General features: G+C 53.7%; 1 long non-coding RNA gene across 1 annotated transcript; it reads left to right on the forward strand.

The window, feature by feature from the left end:
• The first annotated feature begins 1,300 nt into the window (after nucleotides 1–1,300).
• On the forward strand, nucleotides 1,301–17,929 carry LOC125283272 (uncharacterized). The gene is made up of 5 exons (XR_007190983.2): nucleotides 1,301–1,692; nucleotides 10,345–10,615; nucleotides 13,619–13,870; nucleotides 14,489–14,576; nucleotides 16,965–17,929. It is a non-coding gene; the product is annotated as an uncharacterized LOC125283272 (long non-coding RNA).
• Nucleotides 17,930–22,884: the final 4,955 nt, after the last annotated feature.

The raw sequence follows: 22,884 nt of genomic DNA on the forward strand, positions 1-22,884 counted from the left end.
CTGAAGACTGGGTCCTTCGGAGTTTTTAACTCTCTGCTTAGTCTACACCAAGCGCCCAGGCGTCTACCAGTTACCGTCAGAAGTGTTCCTGCCGGTTAGGGCTCCAGGGGTTTCCGCTCCCCTGGAAGGCTAATCTGCATGTGATTCTGTTTTCCTGGTCTCACCAGTTTTCGGGGTTTGCCCTGTGACCTCAGCTGTCCGACGGATCTGAGATTTGCAGTTTGTTCCGCCTTTTTCTTATTGAGGATGGAAGGGATGACTTCTGAGCTCTTTATGTGTTCGAATTGGAACTGGAAAAGTCTGTGTGTGTGTATACAATTTTTTTTAACATTTAGTAAATGTCACCCTAAACATTTTTGGTTATTGTTGTGTGCAAGTGGACAGACTCTCGCCCTGGAGGGACTTTGTATTTGGAGGGGGAGGCAGGGAGAGGCTGTCATTAATTTTGGAAAATTCTCAGCCATTATTACTTCCAAAATGTCTTCTGCTCCTTTCTCTCTCTCCTTCTGGTGTTCCCAGGACACATATGTTGCACCTTTAAATTGTCGCTGAGCCCGGGTCTGGAGGGTGCTGGGCGGAGAGAGGCGGGAGGGGACAGTCTTGAGGAGGGAGCAGGCCGGCGTTTCCGACCCAGGCCCAGTGCCTTGTCCTCTGTCCTCAGTTGCCTCCCTCCTCACTCGCCACGCCTTCAGCTTGCTTCATCGTCTCTACGGCGTTCACCTGGGCTGTTGATTCGGAGGTGGTTTTCCCAGGGAGGTGCCGTCTAGGACCTGTGCTGGGGGTCTGATAACACCCCTCCCCTCAAGCTGTACGAGGAGGGCAGGTTCGTGGCGATTCTGGGAGAAGAAATCTACCAGGAGAGCTCTGGTCTCCGCTTCTGCTACCACCAGCTTTGAGAAACACAAGTGAAGGTCAGGACTCTTCTTTGACAGCATAGCCTGTGAGGTGAGCTTTATTATACCCATTTTGTAGACAAGAAAACTGAGGCTCAAGGGGGTGCTTGTTTGCCCCGTCTCCAGGCAGCTACAAAGGGGCAGGGCTGGGATTCAAACCCAGGTGTCCTGACTTCAGGGGTAAGCTCCCTCCACTCCACCCTTGCAAAGGCCCTGGCATACCCACGGTGAGAGAGCCATGGCTAAGGCTGCCAGCATCTGTCCCCAGATCTACGGGCAGATGCTAGGGGGGGTTTAACGGCAGGCCTGTTGGAAGTTTGGCTTGGAGCCTCCATTGTCTCAGCAAGTTGTAATCTGGCCCCGGGCAGGGGGCTAGGGGTGGAGGCCACTTTTCATGGGAACTCAGGCGAGCCGGCAGTGTGAACCATCAGGCTGGGACCCAGGCCAAGAGAGCGAGAAGAGAGCTGAGACTTGGCCAAGGCTCTGGGCCCTCGGGAGCATCCAGCTGGATGGGGCCATGCCGGCTGGGCCAGATGCGGGCCGGGGAAGGTTCCTGGCAACTCCCCGTCTGCAGGGGAGAGAGACAAAGAGCAAACTGGATGATGGTACAGAGGGTAAAGTGCTGGCAACCAGGGAAACACAGGGGCCTCTGGTCACCCAGGAGAGGAGCCTGATCCATGACGAAGGAGCTCAGAGGCTCCCGGGAGGAGGGGACCCCAGTGTGCTGAGACCCAAGAGACGGAGACAGGTTGGCCAGGACAAGAAGGGGACATGGCATTTCTGGTGGAAGAAACAGCAGGTAAGAGGAGCCTATTGATCAGAGCATGTCTGACCCATTTGGGGAGGTTCATTTTCAAGCAGTTCAGTCTCTCCTGAGGGTCAGATGGGAGCTACAGCATACAAGAACTGAAGGGGGGTGTGTGGAAAGGGTCCAGATGTGAAATATTGCACGGGACCGGGACACACACACACACACACAGAGTCATTGTTTATCTGAAATTCAAATTTAACTGGACATCCTGTATTTTTTTGTGTGCTAAATCCGGCAACTTTAGCCTTGGGGCAATTTGGACTTAATTCCTAGGTAGTGGGGAGTCATCAGAGGCTTTTCAGGAGGGGAGGACATGATGCTATTTGCATTTTAACAGGGGATGGGCAGCATGTGGAAGGAAGAGGGCTGGGCTAAAGGCGGGGAGGCCAGCCAAGAGAGAAGCTGGCAGGATGGAGAGGGGGTAGGCAGACGGGGATTTATCACAGAGGTCAAGCCAATGGGCCTTGGTGACCAACTGAGTGTGGAAATTGAGAAAATGGGGCAGTCAAGGTTGGCATCCACATGTCAGGGCAACTAGACGGATGGTGGTGACCTTTCCTGAGCGAGGAGCAAAGGGGGAGGTGCAGGTTAGGAAGGAGCCAGGGGCCAAGTCCAGCTTTGGACACAGGGAGCCCGGGTGGCCTGAGGGTCCTTCTAGAAGAGGCATCCAGGAGACCACCAGAGTTGGAGGTCTGGAATTCAGGGGAGGGGCCGGGGCAGGAGGCCGGAGTAGACTAGCGTTTGTAGTAACACCACTGAGACCATAGGAGAGGAGGAATGTGCTCAGAGAAGCCACACAAGGTGGGAAAAGAGGGAGACTGAGGCTGGCACCCTGGGAAATGTAACAGTTGAGAGGACACGGAAGGAAGGGAAGCTGGCAAATGAGACCCAGAGGCCAAGGCCAGGGGTTGGGGAAACACAGGATGGGTCTTCAGGACCCTGTGTGGCCCTGGACGCTAGGGCAGGGGAGAGTCAGAAGGAGAGCTATTTGGGAAGTGTGAAACCCTACCTGCGTATCCAGTCAGGTAAGCCCAAGTAGTCAGGTGGCTTTGGCTACCAGTGACCTGATGGGGAACATTTCTGCGGAGTGGTGGGGGCAGAAGCCAGGTGCCTCAGGAGAGTGGGAGGTAGAGGCAACCCTTTCTGGAACTTTGGCTGTGAGCCACTTGGACATGGTGGATTGGCCCCCGCCATGGATGCCCTGTCCCCACTCCGCCCCCACCAAACCAACAGTGAAGGAATAAAGCAGGTATAACTCACCCGTAATGACGAAGAAGCCGGGACAGGAGGCACGGGAAGAAAAAAGATTTCAACAGCACCTTGAAAGATGGGAGGCGAGGGAGAAGTGGCGAGTACATTCGGGACTAGAGCTTCCAGGGCCCGCAGAGGCGATGCTGAGAATGACCGGGCCAGCCTGTCCTGAAGAATACAAGAGGCCTGGGTCCTGGAGGGACCAGGTGAGACTGGAAGTCTGGACACAGAGCTGTTGTTCCCAGGGTTCGTAGGTGGCTATACGCACAGACAGAAGGGCATCGGTGTCTCCTTGGAGGATTGAACCACAAACACTTGCAGATCTCAAGCACGGCAGAGAACAGGACCGCATCCTGAGCCGTGGGACTTCTAGCCTCTTCCCCTGCTCTACACCCAGAAGTATGCCCACAGTGCTCTACCCCCAAACAAGAGGTTGGAGGAATTATCTCTTAAGTGACCAAGTCCCAAAGGGTGCCCCTTCATTGATGACGATGACTGGAGGCCAGGATGTCAGGGGGAAGAGGCTGCAGCGAGGTCCGTCCTAGACCCCGGCAGCCGCAGCGGCAGGAGTGGGGGGAGCCTGGAGCTCTTTAGCAGGCAAACTTTGTGAGGGGATGTGGTGGCAGGATGACTTCTAGAGAGAGAGGGAGAGCGTCTTGTGAGGACCGAGGGGCCATTTTCCAGCACAGAAAATGTTGTCATGGGCAGGATCCTTGGGGGACAGCCCAAGAAAGAATTCTTCAGTGACAAGGGGTTTGTTCCAAGTTTGGGGGCAGAGGTGAGAGCAGAGGACGGAGCTCAGCTGCCGTGAGAGACCCCAAGGAGAATGGAACTTGGTTGAGACGCGCTCCTCCTGGAGGCTGGCTGAGGAGAGTGTCCCTCATCTTGGGGAGCAGGGGGTCGGAGCCAGGAGCTGTCGGGGAGGCAAGAGGTGGTGACGTGGCCACAGAAGCTGAGGACCGTGATGCCCTCCCAGGGTCAGCACGGCGGAGGACGGTGCCAGAATCAGGCAGCCTCTTCTGTTGGAAATGACACAAACCCCAGACTGGCTTACACGCAAAATGGCACGCATCTTGTACACATCCAGCCACAGCGTAAGTGGCTTCAGGACTCGAGCAACACCCCCGCAGTGGCTGACCCTGACTCCCCTTATCAGGGTTGGCTCCGTTCTCCAGCTCCGTGACGTGACCCCCCAGCAGCTCCCATGACCTCAACACCAAGTCTGGGGGAAGGGACAGGGCTCTTCCTCCTTCTCTCAAACCAGAGTTCTGGGAAAAGAGCCCTGTTGGTCCTGATTGGCCTGACCTAGGTCACGGGCCCATCCCTGAGCTGATTGTCACAGCCAGAATCGTGGACAGCTCTGATGGGTTTAGCTCAGATCGTGTGTTCTGCCCCCAGGAAGGGATACGGAGTTTGCTACTATGAAACACGTGCACTGGGGCACGAGGTCCCCCAAAGGCAAATCAGGGAACTACTGTCCCAAGAAGAAAGAGATGTTGAGAGCAAACGTACCTGATGTCTCTGTCACCGGGTACTCCCTGAATTCTGGGGAACCCCCGATTCTAGGCACTCAGTACATGTTTGTGCAATGAATGGATGGACGAATGGACAGACAGACAGATGGCTGGATGAAGGCATCTTTCCAGCTCCCAGGGAGGATAAACGATTTCCCCTCTGTATCTCCCTCTTTACTTACCCTTACCCTAGCCAAGCACAAAATCACCTTTGTCTCGTGCAGTACCCCTAGCACCCAACGCAGTGCCTGGCATAGAGTAAGGGCTCAGAGAACAATTGAATTAACAAATAACCCATCTACAGACAGAGCCCCCAGTTTGGCCACTTACCCTCTGAGCCTCAGTTTCCCCATCTGCAGTGGGCGCTACCTTGGGCACCAGGCAGCCATGTCAATGTGTCCAATGGCTCCATGAACATGAACTCTGACTGTGGACGTCCTTGGTCCCAGCAGAAGCAGCCTCCCACACCAGTCACCAGCTCTGCAGGACAATCCCAGGCCTGGCATGGAGGTTGTTAATTGCCCTCCTAAACCACAGGACAACTTCTGCTGTACCCCACCCCCTCTCTGGCTGCCAGATCCAGAATCTAATTTTACACAGGCTGCAGGACTAATCCATTTAGCAGAAGTCATGGGGAAAGAAGTGAGGGGTTAGTGATGGCCCCCAGAGATCAAGGTTTGGAATACATTGAACTCCTGGGTGGAAAACTACTGGGAAATGAATCCCAGCCCTACAAAAAGAAGGGCGTTGTCATGGTCAGAGCTTAACAGAGATAGAAGAGGCAGAGCTTTCTCAGAGGTGGTGAGCCTTCCATCTCTGGAAGCATTCAAGCAGACACAGGGCACTTAGAGGGGACATTTACTAAGGATTAGAAAGAGTACTTCCTTCTATTCCTGGATTCTTAGGATTCCAATCCAGCCCATGGTGACAGGGCATCTTCTGGGTGCTGGCCACCGTCCAAGGGACCGACACGTGCTGGCTCCCTTCGTTCTCCCAACAACCCAGGGAGGGAGTTATCTGTAGCCCCCATTTTTCAAATAAGGAAACCGAGGCCCTGCAGGACCAAGGTCCTTGCCCCCAGGTCACTCCTGGAAAGGTAGCCACAGTGATAGGCAGTGTTGATTGGAACGGGAGCCCAGTGCCAGGCGGAACACCCTACTAACAGAATCAACATGATAATTCCTCTCTCCACTTTACAGATGAGGAAGCTGAGGCTTGGGGAGAGTAAGTAATTTGCCCCAGGTCAGAAAGTCCAAAAAGCAGCAAAATCTGGATGCCAACTCCTGTCTGAGCTCTGACTGACGCCAAAGTCCAGGCTTTTAACCAGAGCAGCGGTGGTAAACTCCAGTTTTCACGTTCTTTCTGCTATTCATTCCCCTGAGGCTCGTTGCTGGGGACGCAGGGGCTGCTGGCAAAGTGCCCCTCCCGCTGGCTTCCTCTTCTGGGAGAAGAACCAGAAGGACAAGGGGAAGTGGGACAAGCTGCCGCTGTTCTTACCATCTCTCTCCACCCCCTGATTTTCACCATGGAAGGAGGGGTCTGTCCCCAGGAGAGAGGGGCTCACAACACCAGGGGACAAATACAGGGCGACAGCATGGTCCTGGGTTGGGCCCCAGACACTGGCCCTATAAGGAGCAGAGCTACCCATTCCTCCAGGACATCATGGACATTTCCTGAGCACCTGCTGTGCGCCAGGCCCTGAGCACATTTGATCTATTCTCTCATTCACTCCTGACATTGACCTAGAATACTTACCTGACAGTCATTAGCCTGGGAGGCCCCAAGATCACCCCAGCCTGTGGGATACTGATGGATGCTGCTGTGTCTCAGCTGTCTTCTGGCCTGACCCTTTCCTCTGCAGTCCCCAAGGCCTCCACCAACCGGCCACCCAATACCTGAGGTCTCCTGGCCCTGACCCTGGTAGGAAATTTGGGAGCATCCTAGTGCCACCTACTGGCTAGTGGCGGAAGGACATGGAGCCGGGCCCAGGAGTCCAGCAACCCCGTAGCCCACCCGGTGGGTTGATTCGTTCCCTCTCTTGCTGCAGAAAAGATCTCGGGCAACTTCCAAGAATGCATAATGCACCACCAGAGCAGAGAATAAGGGTGTGGGAAAAGGAGAAAGAAACACAAGAATGGGAACACGGAGGAGGCGGGAATGAAGTTAAAATACAGACCATAAGGATTGACTGTTCTGGAAATAAGACCACAGGCTCAGAAAATTGGAAGGTGGCTTCTGTCATCTACAAAGGCACAGAGAAATGCAGGAAGCACCCAGCAGCCATGGCAAAGTGATAACTCATCTTTGTTCTATCCCATGAGTTTATAGGTTTCTCTACACCAGGGTACAGAGCACACACACACACACACACACACACACACGCACGCACCCTCACCACATCTTTTCAGAAATCCTGTCGGGATGCACAAGGGAGAGAGGTCCTTATAATGTAGATTTGAAAAACGATACATTTTAAAAACAAGGAGTTACAGAAAACAAAATAACGTATTTACACGAAAAAATACAGATATACATTTGAAAAGACAGTATTCTTGAAAAAATAACAAAGGGAGTATAGTTTTGAAGGACTAAGTGTTAAGGATATTTCTGTTAGGTGAGTGCTTAACTTTTGGGCTACACGGCGTGAAGTTTTTTGCTGCGAGGGGGCGTACTTTGGCTGTGGAGGGCCACACCTTGGCTCTAAGCCACTAGCAGGTGGCATAAAGGGGGGTCAGTCATAGCCGCTGCCACAATCCCAAAGTCTATGAATGAAGACGAACCAATGGCTCAGGAAAAGCACGACTTTGGTCCTAAATGGGAATGGGTTGCTCTGGGGCTGGGTGAGAGGTCTCAGGGGAAGAAGGCAGAGTGAAGAGGAGAGCTGCTCTCCGTGACGGCCTCCCCGTGAGCCAGTTCATGGACTGTTGTGCCCGACACAATCCGGGTTTTAATCATGACTCTGCACTTGTTAGCCGAGGGTCCTGGGACCCTTTACTTCGTCCGTCTGGATTTCAGTGGCAGGCCCAGCCCCCCCCCCCCAAGGGGTGCTGCCAGAGCTTCCTGAGATAAGGCACAAGGTGCCGTGGAAACCAGTCAGAATCACCATACGACCCAGCAGTTCCATTCACAGGGGTGGACCCCAAAGAATTGCAAGCAGGGACCGAGACCTGTACACCAATGGTCGTAGTAGCTTTATTCACAATAATCTGAAGGTGGAAAGAACGCTCGCGTCCCCCAGCAGATGAAGCAGAGACAAAATGTGGAGTACCTATGCAGTGGGATATTATTCAGCCTGCATTAAAACGGGATAAAATCCTGACCCGTGACAACACGGACGAACCTGGGAACCATTGTGCTAAGTGAAATGAACCAGACACTGAAGGACAAATACTGTAGGCGTCCACATAGGTGAGGTCCCTAGAGTAGGCAAGTTCATTGAGACGGAAAGGAGAGCTGAGGTTGCAGGGGCAGAGGGGAGAGAGCAATGGGGAGTTACCATTGAATGGGTACAGAGTTTTGGTTTGAGATGGTGAGAAGTTCTGGAGGTGGGTAGTGGTGATGGTTGCACAAGACTGAATATACTTCATGCCCCTGAATGGTACACTTAAAAATAGCTAAAATGGTAAATTAAAAAGAATTTTTAGATAAAAAATTATATGATCTTAAAAAAAAAGAAAGAAAGAAAGAAAGAAAGAAAGAAAGAAAGAAAGAAAGAAAGAAAGAAAGAAAGAAAGAAAGAAAGAAAGAAAGAAAGAAAGAAAGAAAGAAAGAAAGAAAGAAAGAAAGAAAGAAAACGTAGCGCAGAGCCTGGCACCTAGAATATACCTTGCAGCTCTGTCTCCATTCCTCTCTGTTAGACCGGGAGCCAGCCTCCTGGGCCACTGTGGCCGGCTCCCACTAGGGGGAGCCCGCGCTCCTCGCAAACACCCCCAGAGGTGAAAGAAAAGGGTCTGGACTCTGAGGTCCTGCCGGCCAGAAAGGAGGTGTTGCAAGCTGGGTGGGCTGACAGGACCCGGAGCTCGAGTCGCGGGTTCCACTAACTGAGCCAGCCAGGCGCCCCAACAGTTTGGTGTTCTGAGTTGAGCAGGGAAGACGTGCCCATGTTCTAGACTCTTCTGCAGAAACTGGCTGTTTGTGAGTTCATCCCCTCCCTCCCTCCCTCCCTTCCATCCATCCTTCCTTCCTTCCTTCCTTCCTTCCTTCCTTCCTTCCTTCCTTCCTTCCTTTCTTCCTTCCGCGAGCACTTTCCGGCCCCAGTTCTGCACTTGAGGAACTCGTGGACCCAAGATCCGGAGATGTAGGCCCACGTGAGCAGTGCGGGGGGGCGGGGAACACCAGAGGGGCCCCTGGCCAGACAGTGAGGGGATCAGTGAAGGTTCCCCAAAGGAGAAAATTCCTTCACCCGCTCTCAATGGGCGGGCAAGAGAGCGCCAGAGAAAGGTGAGGCTGGGGAAGGGAGAGCATGTTGTCGGCAGAGGAAATGCCCGTGCAAAGGCCCAGAGTAGAGAGAGCCGGGCTTCCCGAGGTAACGTGTGCGGTAGGCGCCGCAGGCAGATGCCAGGCAACAAGCCAGCACGCACCGTGAGCGGCAGTTGCGGCTAAGAAGCAGCCCCCTAAAGGAGAAGACAGTTCTCTTCTCGTCTCTTCTCTCTTTTTTTAAGATTTTATTTATTTATTCGACAGAGATAGAGACAGCCAGCGAGAGAGGGAACACAAGCAGGGGGAGTGGGAGAGGAAGAAGCAGGCTCCCAGCGGAGGAGCCTGATGTGGGGCTCGATCCCAAGACCCCGGGATCACTCCCTGAGCCGAAGGCAGACACTTAACGACTGCGTCACCCAGGTGCCCCTCTCTTTTCTTTTTTTCAAGCAAGTTCTACGCCCAAGGTGGGGCTCGGGCCTACGACCCCGAGATCAAGAGGTGCATGCGCTAGTGTCTGAGCCGGCCGGGCTCCCCAAGATGACAATTCTTATTCAGGGAACCTCCGTGAGCTCCAAGTGGAGTGGGTTGTTGTGGGATGGTTTCCATGGCAACTCTGCTTTCCTCCCCCAAGACTCCGCAAGGATGCTTCCAAGGGCTCTTCCGACTCCATGGCCAAGGCTCCCTCAGCTGGGGACGGAGTCCACTCCCACCCTCCACCCCGGCTCTGGGTCCCCAGGCCCTGGAGAACCTGAGCCCCGTGAGTGTGCTCTCACACACGGGGTCCACACTTACCCCAGGCTTTTCTGCTCCAGCCCCTGCTTGCTCCCCCCACCAGGACTTTGCCAGGCCGTTCTGGCTACACCCCCCTTAAAAGGTAACTGAAACTGAGAGAGAGGCAGACATTTACTGAGGTTTGAATTCTTGCCACCTGGCGTGGGAGTGGGGAGGGAAGGTGCCGTCTACCAAAGATCTCGGACACCCCTTGCCTGACCTCCATCCCAAGGTCAGAGCATTCAGTCGTCATCCCATCCACTTATACCTACTGAGCATGTGCCTGGCCCCTACCAGGCCCCCAGGACGCAGACCGAGGCCCAGGAGCTCATAATCTAGTGGGAAGAAAGCCTTGGAACAAGAAGTCAATGCATTCCAATACCCTTTGGGCATCCTGGGCAGGTGGGCTCTGCCCACTTTGGACTGCATTGGAGAAGACAGAGAAGGATGGGAGCCCTGAGATCAGGGATCTGAGAACCTAGACCTGGGAGGGACCTAAAACCCTCTTGCTCTGGAATAAATGCTTGTGTCCCCCTTGCTCTCTCTTGGATCGCTCATTCTGGGAAAGCCCACTGCCATGCTTATTCTCCCGACAGAGCAGTCTGCGTGATACTCAGCTGAGCCCTCCTGCCAACAGCCTGTACCAACTTGAAGTTTTTACTCACTTCTTCTCTGCTTGTTCTAGCAATTGCTGAAAGACAGACTGTGGGGTAAGTGGGCTATCTCGGAAACAAACCCTCCAGCCCCAGACCCCAGCCTGGCTGACACCGACTGCGAACTCAGGCAAGACCGCAAGCCGGAATCCCCAGCTAAGCCGCTCCCAAATTCCTGACCCACAGGAGCAGTGGAATAAGTGGGTTTTGTTGTTTCAAGTCACAGAGTTTTGGGAGAATTTGTTATACAGCAACAGAGAGCCAATCTCCAGGGACCGATCCAATATATAAAGAGAAGCAAAGGTATTACAAAACAATGGGAGCCAGATTTCTCACCTTTGGAGAAAGGGATTTCAAATATGGAAAGGGAGAAAATTAGAATGACCTCGTGGTGTCGGACAGAAATTAGAGCTCTGGTTGTCCATGTCTGCACATAGGTGTCGAATGGATGTAGATGTGAGTGGGAGGGGGGGTTGTGGATACACGGTCTAAACACGCATGCACTCCCAGCTCTGTCCACCGAGACCTCAGAACAGGGACACACCAAGAGTGGCGGGTGCACTTCGTGGGTTTCTAAATACCATTTTCTATTAGGGGCGCCTGGGGGGCTCATTTGGTTAAGCAGCTGACTCTTGACTTCAGCTCAGCTCATGATCTCAGGGTCCTGGGATCAAGCCGTGCGTTGGGCTCTGCCCTCAGTGGGCTTGAGGATTCTGTCTCTCTTCCTCTGCCCTGGCCCATGCTCTCTCTCTCTCAAATCAATCTTTAAAGTTAAAAAAAAGATTTTATTTATTTATTTGAGAGAGAGAGAGAGTGAGTGAGCATGGGTGGGGGGTAGGGGAAGGGCAGCCAGTGCCTGGTTGACTCAGTTAGTCTGCCTTAGGCTCAGATAAGAATCCCAGGATCCTGGGATTGAGCAGGGAGCCTGCTTCTCCCTCTCCCTCTGCCCCTCCCCCCTCATGCTCTCCCTCTCTTTCTCTCTCAAATAAATAAATAAAATCTAATAAATAAACCAATGAACTAAAAAACAAATTGCAAAAATATCATTCTCCATTAAAAAGAGTCAAGGCTCCTTAGGGAAATGACTGATTTCAGGGCACAGAAAATACAAAATGAGCCTGAAATGTCCTGTTGTGCCCCAAAGTAAGCAAGTGTATGAAGAATAGGGGGACAAATCAAAAGGAGTGCCCCCTGGCCACATCTGAAAATATTTGAGTGTCAAAATATTGACAGTAATAAACCGGTCTTGGTCATACTGATATAATCCACTGAATGAAACAGGAATCCATGAGTCTGTCCTGATAGCAATAAATAAGTGAATACGTTGAAAGTTTGATAGAGAATTGGATATTTATGTATTTCAAAGTAACTCCCCCACAAAACGCTCATGAATTACCAATGGGAAAAGAGTAATTTTACGGTGGAGAAGCCTAGCAGACACCATCTTAATGAAGCTATCAGAAATGAGTCAAGTGACAATCCTGAATCACCTGGTGAGATGCAGTGAAAAGAATGCAGGACCATTTCTGTGATGTTCCTGTAGATAGATGAAGTTTTTCCTAATTTTTTATCTCCTTGTGCTGTCAATTACTTGAAGAAAGATTGTGGATTTGTCTATTTCGCCTTTTTGTTCTCTTGATTTCTGCTTTATATATTTTGAAGCTACCTTATTAGTTGCATGCAAGTTTAGAATTTTTATATCGGCTTGATAAACTGAACATATTTTTGCCCCGCTGTGAATAACTCTCTTTATCTTTAGCATTGCTGTTTTTCACTGTAAACTCTACTTTTGCTGATATTAATGTATCTACACCAGTTTACTTTGGGTTGGTATTTTATGGCATAACTTTTTCCATCCTTTTCCTGTCTTCATTTCCGTATCCTTATATTGGACATGTCTATTTTGTAAGCAGCATATGATTGGGTTTTATTCATTTTTTAATCCAATGTGGTCATGCTTATCTTTCAGTTGGAGTATTTAACCTGCTTACATTTAATATAATTGCTGACGTATTTGGCTTTATGTCTCCCACCTTCTTGTTTGTTTTCTGTTTGTCCCACTTATTTTCTGTTACTTTTCTCTCCTTTCTTGCTCTCTCTTGCCAACCTGAAAGTACATACCCAGCAAAAAATACCCTTTGAAAACAGAAACGAAGCAGAGGTATGCCAGGCAAATAAAAACCGTAGCAATTCGTCACCAGCTCACCCCCATCAAAGGAATTAGGAAAAGACGGTTTTCAGGCAGGAGAAAATGGATCCCAGACAGAAACTTGGAGATGCAGGAAGAAATGAAGGCCAATGGAGAGAGAAAATACATGGTTAATCTAAACCAATATTGTCTGTATAAAGCAATAATAATATTCTCTTGTGGAATTTGAAATATATAAAGAATTAGAGTACCAGATGGCACCAGAAGACAATAGCGTATAAGTCAGGAGGGGGTAAATGGAGTTTTAAGTGGCCTAAGGTTCCTGCATTTTCCTGCAAGTGGTAAGAGTACTAATTTATACTAGACTTTAATAAGTCAAGGATACATATTGTCATCTCTAGGGGGAGCACTAAAAGACTAGAAAACTGGCAAGCTAATAAAGAAATAACATGTACTAATAAAAAAATACCAAATCAATCCAGAGTTAGGGGAGAAAGGAGAGAAAATAAATGTATTTTTTTAACTGAAAAATAAAGTAACACACAGAAGAAACTTCAGAGGTAATAAAAATCTTAAATTGGGAGGGGAGCATATAGTGTTCACTCCAACCTGATTCACAACATTTACATATATTAGATAACTATTGTTTTTGTCTCTATGCTGTAGTTGATAAAAATAAATTTATTTATTTATTTTTAAATATTTTACTTGTTGGTCGGAGAGAGAGAGAGAGAGAGAGAGAGAGCACAAGCAGGGAGAGGGAGAGGGAGAAGCAAGCTTCTTGCTGAGCAAGCAGCCCAATGTGGGACTCAATCCCAGGACCCTGGGATCGCGACCTGAGCAGAAGGCAGACGCTCAACGACTGAGCCACCCAGGCGCCCCCGAAAAATACATTTTAAAAATGTAAGGAGAATAGGACCTGGTGTGCCTTGCAGCCTGGAAGGCCAGTGACCAGTCTGGTTCCTTCCCTGACCCTGCGCTTAGTACTCAGAGTTAAGAGACAGACCTTCTGTCGTGACCCGCCTCGTCCACACGGTGGCGCTGCGGGGCAGGCTCAGCGGCTCCGGGCAGGGGCGGGAGCGGTGGTGGGAGGGAGTGGGGTGATGTCGCGGCGGGGAGGGGGCGGCGCATCTTCATGAACAGATTTATTTCTTCAGCATCCTGCCGACAGCCTTACCAGGTGGCATCCGGAGCGCTCGCACGCAACAAGTCAATCGCCCCCTTAGGTGGCCGCGGAGCATTCCAGCGCCAGCTGCCAGGGCATTTTCCACGCCGTGGTGCCGCCCAGCCCACCTCACGGTGCTCTGCGAAATGCCCCGGTGCATCCCAGTGACAAGACTGGATTCCCACAGCGTGCCTGTGGGCTCTCACAGGGCTTGTCACATCATCGTTGGGGCCCAGCTCCAGAGGTAGTGAGTTCTAGGTCTCTGGAGGTGTGCAAGCCATACTGAGCCACTCCACCTGTCAAGGGAGCTACCAGAGGGTCAAGGGGATCTTGCCTTGGATGAGATGATCCTGGGTCTCTCTGGGCTAAGACTGGGTGTTTCTGATTTCTGGCTCTGAATTCTCCCACATGTAAATCTGAGCGTATCAATTCTCCCACATGTAAATCTGAGCGTATCGCTGTCTGCTTAAGACACTCCATGGCTCCCCATTGCCCTCAGGAGAAAGTCCAAGCTCCTAAGCCTGACTCCTGAGGTTCTTTACCATCACCACACTGCCCCCCAAACCACTGCCACCTGGAGGCACCCCATGCTCCAGCACACTGAATCCTTCCATTCCCTCCCACCTGGCGTGCTGGCTCCCTCTGAGCCTTCAACAGGCTGTTCCCATTCACCCATTCACTCAAATACTTTTCCACCCCCCAGTTTTTCTTGTCTAGCTCTGACTCATCATCCTTCAGACCTATAGTTTAAATGTTGCCTCCTTCTAGAAGCCCCTGGGATCCCTGCTGCCCCCACCCCAAGCTTCTCTCTCCAAATACCACACTGGACTCTAATTATACACTTATTGTTTGCCTCCCCTAGAGGTCGGTGGGCCCCTTGAGGACAGAAGCCAGTCTCCCCGGGTCATCACTGCTCTCCCACGGCTAGGATGGGATCTACTAGGTGCTCCGTAAGTCACTGTGCCTTGAATGTCCAAGAGTGTGCATGGAATAGTGGGGGCCCCTTCCTTTTGTGGTGTCTGAGGGATATGGCAAAGGCACTCTGCGGGCTGCAGATGGGAGGGGCACGGGAGGGACCAGGCCTAGTTACAACAGCTCATTCAGAGGAACTGCTGGGCTCCCCTCGGGCTCCTGCTGCCAGGCAAGAAAAACCACAATGGCGAGAAGCTGCGGGGGTGGGGTGCTCCCCAGCATGCAGCATGTGGCTGGACACAGGCTGGCCTGCAGCTGCTCCAAAGAGAGAGATGGGTGAGTGGCTCAGCTCCACCCAGCTCTGCCCAGCGTCCTTCCTGCACAGGCGGTCCCTCCCAGACCCCGATGTCCAGCCCACATGCCACACTGACATTGGACATTTCCCCCTGAACATCCTCGGCACCCTAAACTCATCAAATTCATCGCCCTTCTCCAAATTGTTTCTCCTCCTGGTTCCTCGCTCCCCACGCTGCACCCCCACCACTCACCCACCCCCAGAGCCTGGTCTCTAATCAAGGACCCCACCATCTGCTTTGCTGATCTCTCCAGGGTCCAGTGAGGACAGCACTCTCTCGGCATCTGCCCCTCTCCCCTCCCGCACTCCACATTACAGCCAGACTTTCTTACTTTCAGTTCCCCAAACAAGCTGACTGCTCCCTCCTCTTGACCTTGTGCTGACCCCTCAGCCTGGACACCCCCTTTCTACGTGGCAAATGCATCTGTGTCCCTCCAGTTTCTGCTTAGATATCCCTTCGTCCAGGAAGCCCTCCCAGGTCTGGTGCTCTTCCTTAGGGCTCCTGCGGTTACCTGGGCTTTCCTATCTCTGCCTGGGGCTAGCTGTGTTGCCAAACCCGGTGGTCAGTGTTGTGTCCCCAGCTCGCTAGGCTGCTTGGCACCACCTGACCTAGTGGTCCTGTCCTCCTTGCCAAAATCTCTTTTCCCCTTGACTCCCAGGTCCCCGCTCTCTGGGCCCTCCTCCTGCTCACAGGCTGCTCCTTCTTAGCTCGCTTGACTAGTTCTTCCTCATCTCCCTGCCCCCTGGTGTCCGCAAGCCCCAGGACTCCTCTCTCCTCCACCTCCTCTCCTTTGATGCTGGCATCAGGCACAGGGCTTTAAATCCCATCTGCATGCCCACAGCTCCCAGGGGTCTGTCTCCACCCTCTGACCTACTCCTCACCCCTGCACTTGATGGCTAGCTCCCACCTCCAACTTAGCAGTTCGGTCAAGCTCTCAGTTCAAACTCCCTTCCTCCAAACCACTCCTCTTCTATAGCCCCCAGTCTCCTGGTTCACGAAGCCCTAAACCTTGCTGTCATCCTTCTGCCTTTTATCACCCCACATCCAATCCGTCGGGAAGGCTCGTGGCTACCTTCCAAACACACCCAAGTCCCACCCTCTCTCCCCCTCCACCCAACCACCTAGCTCAGTTGGGTCAAGTTTGGTGGCCTCCTGACCCATGTCCCCACTTCAGCCCTGGCCCCCTTAGGTCTATTTCCAGCCCAGCAGCCAGCTGTAAGGCAGGTCGCCCCCACCTCCCAGAACTTCCACAGGCCCTCACCTCACTCGGAGTAGGAGCCAAGCCTTCCCTGCCAGGGAGCCCTTCAGGAGAGGACCTGCTCTTCCACCACCTCAATGCTGTTCCCTGAACATCCCTGCCTCTTGGCCTTTGCACTGGCTGTTCCCTCTGCCTTTGACCCTCACACCCACCACATCTGCACTGCTCTTCCCTCACTGCTGGCAGATCTCTGCTCAGAGAGCAGAACCTGACTCCCAGTACTTTCTAGCCCCTTCGTTCTGCCTTATCACCTCCCCAGCATGCCATATGTGTGTATTCTGTCTCCACTAGAATGTAAATCTAGCAAATTCACCACCACCACCAGAGTACTCAAGCCACCATTAGTGTTTAACAAGCACTGAATGAACGGATGGGTGGGTGGATGGAGAGAGAGAGGGAGGGAGGGACGGATGAGTAGGGGGATGGGTGGGTGGGTGAATGGGTCAGGGGATGGGTGGGTGGAGGGAGGGAGGGATGGATGGATGAGTAGGGGGATGGGTGGGTGGGTGAATGGGTCAGTGGATGGGTGGGTGGAGGGAGGGAGGGATGAGTAGGGGATGGGTGGGAGGATGGATGGGGGATGGGGGATAGATGGATGGGTAGGTAGATAGAGGGATATGTGGACAGGTAGATGGAGGGATGGATCAAGGCGTTGACCGTCAGGTGTCATCCCGGCTCCGACTCTGCAAGAGGAGGCAAGTCCGTGCCTCTGGAACCCACGTCATTTAGGAGCACTTGAGATGCTGAGATCCTGACTGGCCCGTGTAGGACTCCCCAGGCCCCAGAAGATTTACACTGCTTTTTCCCGGCAGTGAGGACAAAGTGCTCCAGAATGCCACACTGATCCAAACGTTAAGGTCTCGTGCCTCTTGACGCGGCCCTTCTGCTCCTGGGCGTCTCTGCATCAGGAAGGCCAGCACGGGCACGCGGGAAGAGCTATGTGTGCCGAGAAGGTCATCCTGTGACCCACGGACCAGCCTGGTTGTCCCCCAGTGGAGCCCCGCTGGTGAAGATGCTCGGCAGCCAGTACAAGAGTCCAGGAGGTGCACCCGTGTGCTGAGGAGGGAAGATTCGGGGTTGAGTTGCCAAGTGACAAAAGATCCGTTATATAGAATGTGCTACGTGTGGTGCGAGGAAACGCGTACTCTGCGTGTGTGTGTGCGCACGCGTGTGCGTGCATCTGTGTACGTGTCCGTGTGCACAGGAAAGAGGTGGGGCTCACACTTTCCCACCTCCTAACCGTGGTCACCCCTGGTACACAGTGGGATTGGAAGGGAAATGTCCTTATTAGTCTCTGTACTTTACCAACTTTTCTTTTCACAATAAGCTGGTATTGTCACTGGACACGCATTTTTAAAGAAATTGTCCCACTGTACATTTCAGCATTTGATCTGGTGGCAGTTGGGTTGGGTGGGAAGGTGGGTAGATAGGGGAGTGGTAAGTTCCCCCAGGGCGGTGGGTGTGGGATCTGTAACCAAGCAGAGACCAAACCAACCTCAAAACCCTCACCTTGGCTTTCAAGGCTCACGTCTACCCAACGTTTGAACACAATTTCCCAATATTCCCGAACACACAGAGCAGGGAGGGCGGGGGTCAGCAAACTAGGGCCTGCGGACCAGATCCAGCCCATCAGCTGTTTTCGTACAGCCGATGGACGAAGGATGCTTTTTGCCTTTGTAAATGGCTGGGAAGTAACCAAAGGACGAATAGCATGACACAAGAAAATTATGTGACAATCACATTTCAGTGTCAACAAATAAAGTTTTGTTGGAATACAGCCATGCTCATTCATGCGTGTATCCTTTCTGGCTGCTTCCGAGCTCCAATGGCAGAGCTGAGAAATAGAATGGAGGCTGGATGGCCTGTAGAACCCCAAGTATTCACCGTCCAGCCCTTTACAGATAAAACGCGCTGATCCCCGATAACTTCGGTCCCAAGCAAATCAGTCGGCTAGGTGGCCCCACTACTTGGCCTTTGCTCTGGGGTCTGTGCAACCTCTATGCTCTCTCTCTCTCTCTCTCTCTGCCACCTCCCCTTGTCTACCTGCTGGAAAACTAGTCATCCTGAAAGATCCTGGCAAACTCCCCTGTGACCAGCGGGAGAGCGCCCTCTGCTGACCCCCCTCTTCTGGCTGATGCCCAGGTGCGCCTGCCCCTGCACCCTCCCACCCCTATCCCGGTGGGGATCCTCAGGGGCAGGACTGATTCATTTCTGGGTTTCCGGTGCTTGACACGGTCTCTGGCTCAAGGCGGCCGAATGGCATGAATTGCCGTCAGCCGTCATTGCTTTGTGGGTAAAAAGTGCTTCCAGGCTTCATGGTTTTTCCCGACTCACCACAAAACCTGAAAACTAGCCAGGAAGCATGGGGTGGGAGTGGGGGGTGAGGTTCAGGGGGAGTGCAGTGAGCTGAGCTCATGCGGGGGGGGGGGTTCTCATGATACAGGGGCTTTTCCCAGGGCAGAACCACTCTGTGTGACCGTGGAGAGCAAAGGAAGGCCAATGCAGAGCAGCAGGAGGACATAGCCGAGGGAATTGACTGCCTGGCAGAGAGTGAGTTCCCCATCCTGGGAGGTAAGCAAGCAGAGGTTGGATCAAGAATGTTATGGAGGCGACTCCCGCCCTCTCAGGGGGCTGCCCTGGGTGAGCCTCCGACCTGGGGCTCTTGGAAGCCTGGTGTTCTCTCAGGGCAATGACTAGGCACTTTGGTGCCAGGCACAGGGCCGAGATCTGGGGGCTTGGGGAGAAGACGGAGAGCACTATCCTAGCCGGCTGCTGAAGACACCCCCCCCACGTCCTGACAGCCTGTGTCTGCACCCTGCCGCCCACATGCGGAGCGTGCCAATGTCTGCAGGGCTACCCGGCCCGAACGCGGGGCAGGGCCCTGGGACCTGGCCTCCGGGGTGGCTCAATGGAGCCCCACGATTCATCACGAAATCGATGATTTCGCAGAACCCTGGGGACCGTGACCACCGTCCTCGTCCTCTCAGGCCTGGAAATCCCCAAACTCCCGGCATTTACTAAGAGCTTGCCTCCTTCCGGGAAGGAGCTGGTTCTTTAATGAGAATTCGGCGTCACATTTGCGCAGCAGGAGGAAGCCACGGCGCACACTGTGGTTGAGGAGTCCGGGCCTTGGAGCCTGCTGTGGCCACCAGGGGCAAGTTACCAACCTTCCCGACAGGGCCACAGAGGACTCAAATTTCTCATCCGGCCCCAGATTTCGGGCCCATGTGAGGTCGATGAGCATTTCTGGTCCCTGAGTCCTGCTGTCCACAGGACGGTGGTTAGGATTCTCGGAGAGCACATGGAAACTTCCCAAGGGCCCCGTGCACCGCACCGGGGCTGCCCTGTTGAGAAGGAGCCCAGCCGCTCCTCCCCCGGGGGAGCCGATGACAGGGCCAGCCCGTGACGTGCCCTCATGCCCCGTTGGCTGGCTCATGACTTGGCAAAAGTTGCCAACCCTCAGTTCTGAGGCCTTTCAGTGAGCCACAAAAGCAGAGCCACCCCTCTCCTTAAACCCAGGAGATGGTGAAGGACAGTTGTTCGGGGCCGGGGCAGGGGGCAGGAGGGAAAGTAGGGCCACCAAAGGTGGCTCTCACGGAGGCCAGAGCAAGCATCACTACACAAATATATTACTAAGTGCCAGGATGCTAAGTGCCAGGAAGAAAACCCAAAAGTTGGGGGGCAGGGATGGATAGAGAGTGATGGGGGGGCATGATATCTTAGAGAAGGTGGTCAGGGAGCTGGTATTTGACCAGAGACCTTACTGTAGACGGGGTGAGCCTCTGGGGGAATCTCGGCCCAAGCAGAGGAAATGACCAGGCCTCAGGGGGAGAGTGGAAGGAGCGGTAGAGGACAGAGAGGGAGGGAAGGGCCCAAGGGGAGGGAGGGGAGAGGGAGAGGGGGAAGGAGGGAAGAGAAGGCAGGGAGAGAGGAGGGGAGGAGGGAGGAGTGCTTCTGCTGGCCCTGTTCTAAGTTCTATCTGCATTAAGTCACTCTTGCCAGCCCTCCGGGGCTGTCCTTACCCTACAAAGACAGAAAAGGAAACTGAAGCTCTGAGAAGTGGCATCACTTGCCCAGGGTCGCCCAGCTGGTACATGGGGAGCTGGGATTTGGACCTGGCCGGCTTACCTGTCCTCGCCCGAAAAACCCAGCCAGGTAGTTCCCGGGGGGACTCTGGCCCACTTTGGTTTGTGTTCTGGAGAGGGCCCGTGCGGTCAGCTTAGAGACCCAGGAGGAGCCAGGCACCGTGGGCTCCCCACGGGCTCCATTTGGGTTTGAACAGCAGGATTTAGCTAGAAAACCGGAACTCAGGGCAGGGAAGGACTTGAAAGCTCTCATGGCCCAGAATGCCGGCTGCTACGTGGGATGGCATTGCCTGCCCTTACTCCTTGCATCTGCCTGGCGAACTCCTCTTCGTCCCTCCCAGCCCCGTTCGGCTGGCCCCTCCTCTGCAAGGGCTTTTCTGATTCTGCTAACCAGATGCTCCCTGTACATACACTCTTCTAGCCTTCACATCCCTGGGCTTCAATTCTTGCTTTAGGTCTCCGGCTCCCCGGCTCAGTCCAGCCTAGGCTGTGGCAGGGGCGGAGAGAGAGAGTGGTGCAGACAGAGCATCGTCCCCAGCAGGGAAGCCAACCGATCGGCTGACCACCAGGAGTCCACTGTCAAGCTCCCCTTCCTGCTCCTTCCTGCCGACTTCTCTCCATGGGGTCACAACTTGGGGCCAGTTGCCATCAGTGACTCTTAATTCCCTTTCTTTACACAGAGTGACAAGTCATATCTGGAACCAGGGGATTCCCGCCGCCGGAGCAGGGCCGTGCCATGGGCTGGCGCGCTGGGCTGCGTCCGGAGCTTTAGCGCCCCCATCTAGACCCACTGGCCCCCCTGCTCCACCCAGCGCCAGCCTGCAGCCACGGCCTCCTGGACATCTCCACATGTCTGTGGGAATTTCCCACAACACAGCTCGACATCTCCATCCTCAAACCCCCTCCTCCTGGGTCTCCCCCAGCTCCCTAAACCAATCTGAAAGCCTTGGAGTCCTCCTGGACCTGTCTCTTGTCCCTTCCTCCACGTCTGATCGTGCAGCAGCACCCATGGCCCTACAGGTATCCGTCCACTCCAATCCTCCTTGGGCCACCTTGCTCGAAGCAGCCTTTCATGTCCCTTTCCTGTTTCAGCCTGCAGTGGCTCCCACCCTCCCCCAGCCACAAGGCCTTCCACGAAGTGACCTCTGTGCCCTTTCTTTTCTCTGGGACGGTTCCCCTGACTGTCCACCCAGGCCCAGCCACACGAGTCATTGTTCTGTCCTTCCTGCTCCCCAAGCTCACTCCCATCTCAGGGCCTTTTCAGTAGCTTTGCCCACTGCTGGTTGCTTTCCCCGAACACGCTGGTCTGGTCACTGCTCAGATGTCACCCCCTCGAAGGTGTCTTCCCTGATCACCTGGCTGCAAGCAGGGCCAGCTGTCACGTGGCCCTGACGAGCACTCCTCCCTGTCTGACGCTGCATGTGTCTCCCCCCAGCTAGCACGTCACTGCCACAAGAGCACGGCCAAGGCCATCCCAGCCCCTAGCAGAGCCACGCACAAAGGCAGTACTCGGTAACTGTTGGTAGCATGAGTCCAAGAACCAGATGGGGCTGGAATACCCTTTGTTGCCACTCCAGGAAGGTACAAATGCTGGCACTTTTTGACCCTAAAAGTTCACATGTAGGGTTTTACCCTGGGGAGGTCATGAGACAGATGCTCGAGATACCCGTCACAGTGTTGTTTCTCAGCCAGAATGACTGGCAACAACCTCAGTGTCCATCAGTAGGGCAGAGGCTCCAAGCAGGTGCCGCCCAGCTCCCACGCAGCTGCTAAGCAGGAGACAGATCTGTTCTGCATTGTTGTGTCACCAGGGGAAGGACAGGGAGACCGGTGCTCAAGACACATTGATTGTAAATGAATCCCTGAGCTCCGAGCTCTGGTTGCACGGAAACATATCTAATTCATGAAAACAGAGAAATGAATTGGGAAGGTGTGGGAGCCGCCTGGCTAATCCAGCTCTGACCTTGACCTGTGAGAAAGTGCTGGCCAGGGAAGGAAGTGCCTGGCCCTGGGCCACACTGCTGCCTGGGGGCCCAGCCAGACCTGGAGCCCAGGTCCCCTTCCCACTGAGCCCCACCTCCCGCTCTCAGTCGGTCCTGGGGCACAGCCTCGTTGTGAGAGGGGCTTCCTGAGCCCGCCCCAGACCCTCAAGGTGAGTCCCTGCTTTCAAAGCCTCAGCTTCCTTGACTGTACAATGGGCTCGTATTCTCCCCCACCTGCCTTACCCCTCAGCTAGGCTGTGAGGATGATCAAAGTTTAGATAAGAATGAGCATTACCCTTTACTGAGGACTTGACACACACCGGCCTGGTCCTGCCCTAAGGCTCAGAAGGCTGCATGAGGAAGCACTGTGGAGAGCCCCATCCCACCAGTGAGACCCCCAAGGGTCCTAGCTCTTGTCTCCCAGTTAGTAAGCGGCAGAGTCTGCATGGGTCTATCTCAGCGACCTCCCACTCTACCTAGAATGTGACCCCAGAACCCTCAAAAGTTTCAGGGCCCCGGAGAGCTGACAAGAGAGCTGGACCTGAGTTCATTTGTTGGCTGGTGGTCCCAGGGCCCGACCTTTCAGTCCTAGATCCCTCCCCACACGGCAGCCTGTCCCCCCCCCCACCCCCACTGAGTCAGAGAGCTAGCAAGCTGGGTGCCTG

This window comes from Ursus arctos, unplaced genomic scaffold (assembly GCF_023065955.2).
Source record: "Ursus arctos isolate Adak ecotype North America unplaced genomic scaffold, UrsArc2.0 scaffold_18, whole genome shotgun sequence".
Taxonomy (NCBI): Eukaryota; Metazoa; Chordata; class Mammalia; order Carnivora; family Ursidae; genus Ursus; species Ursus arctos.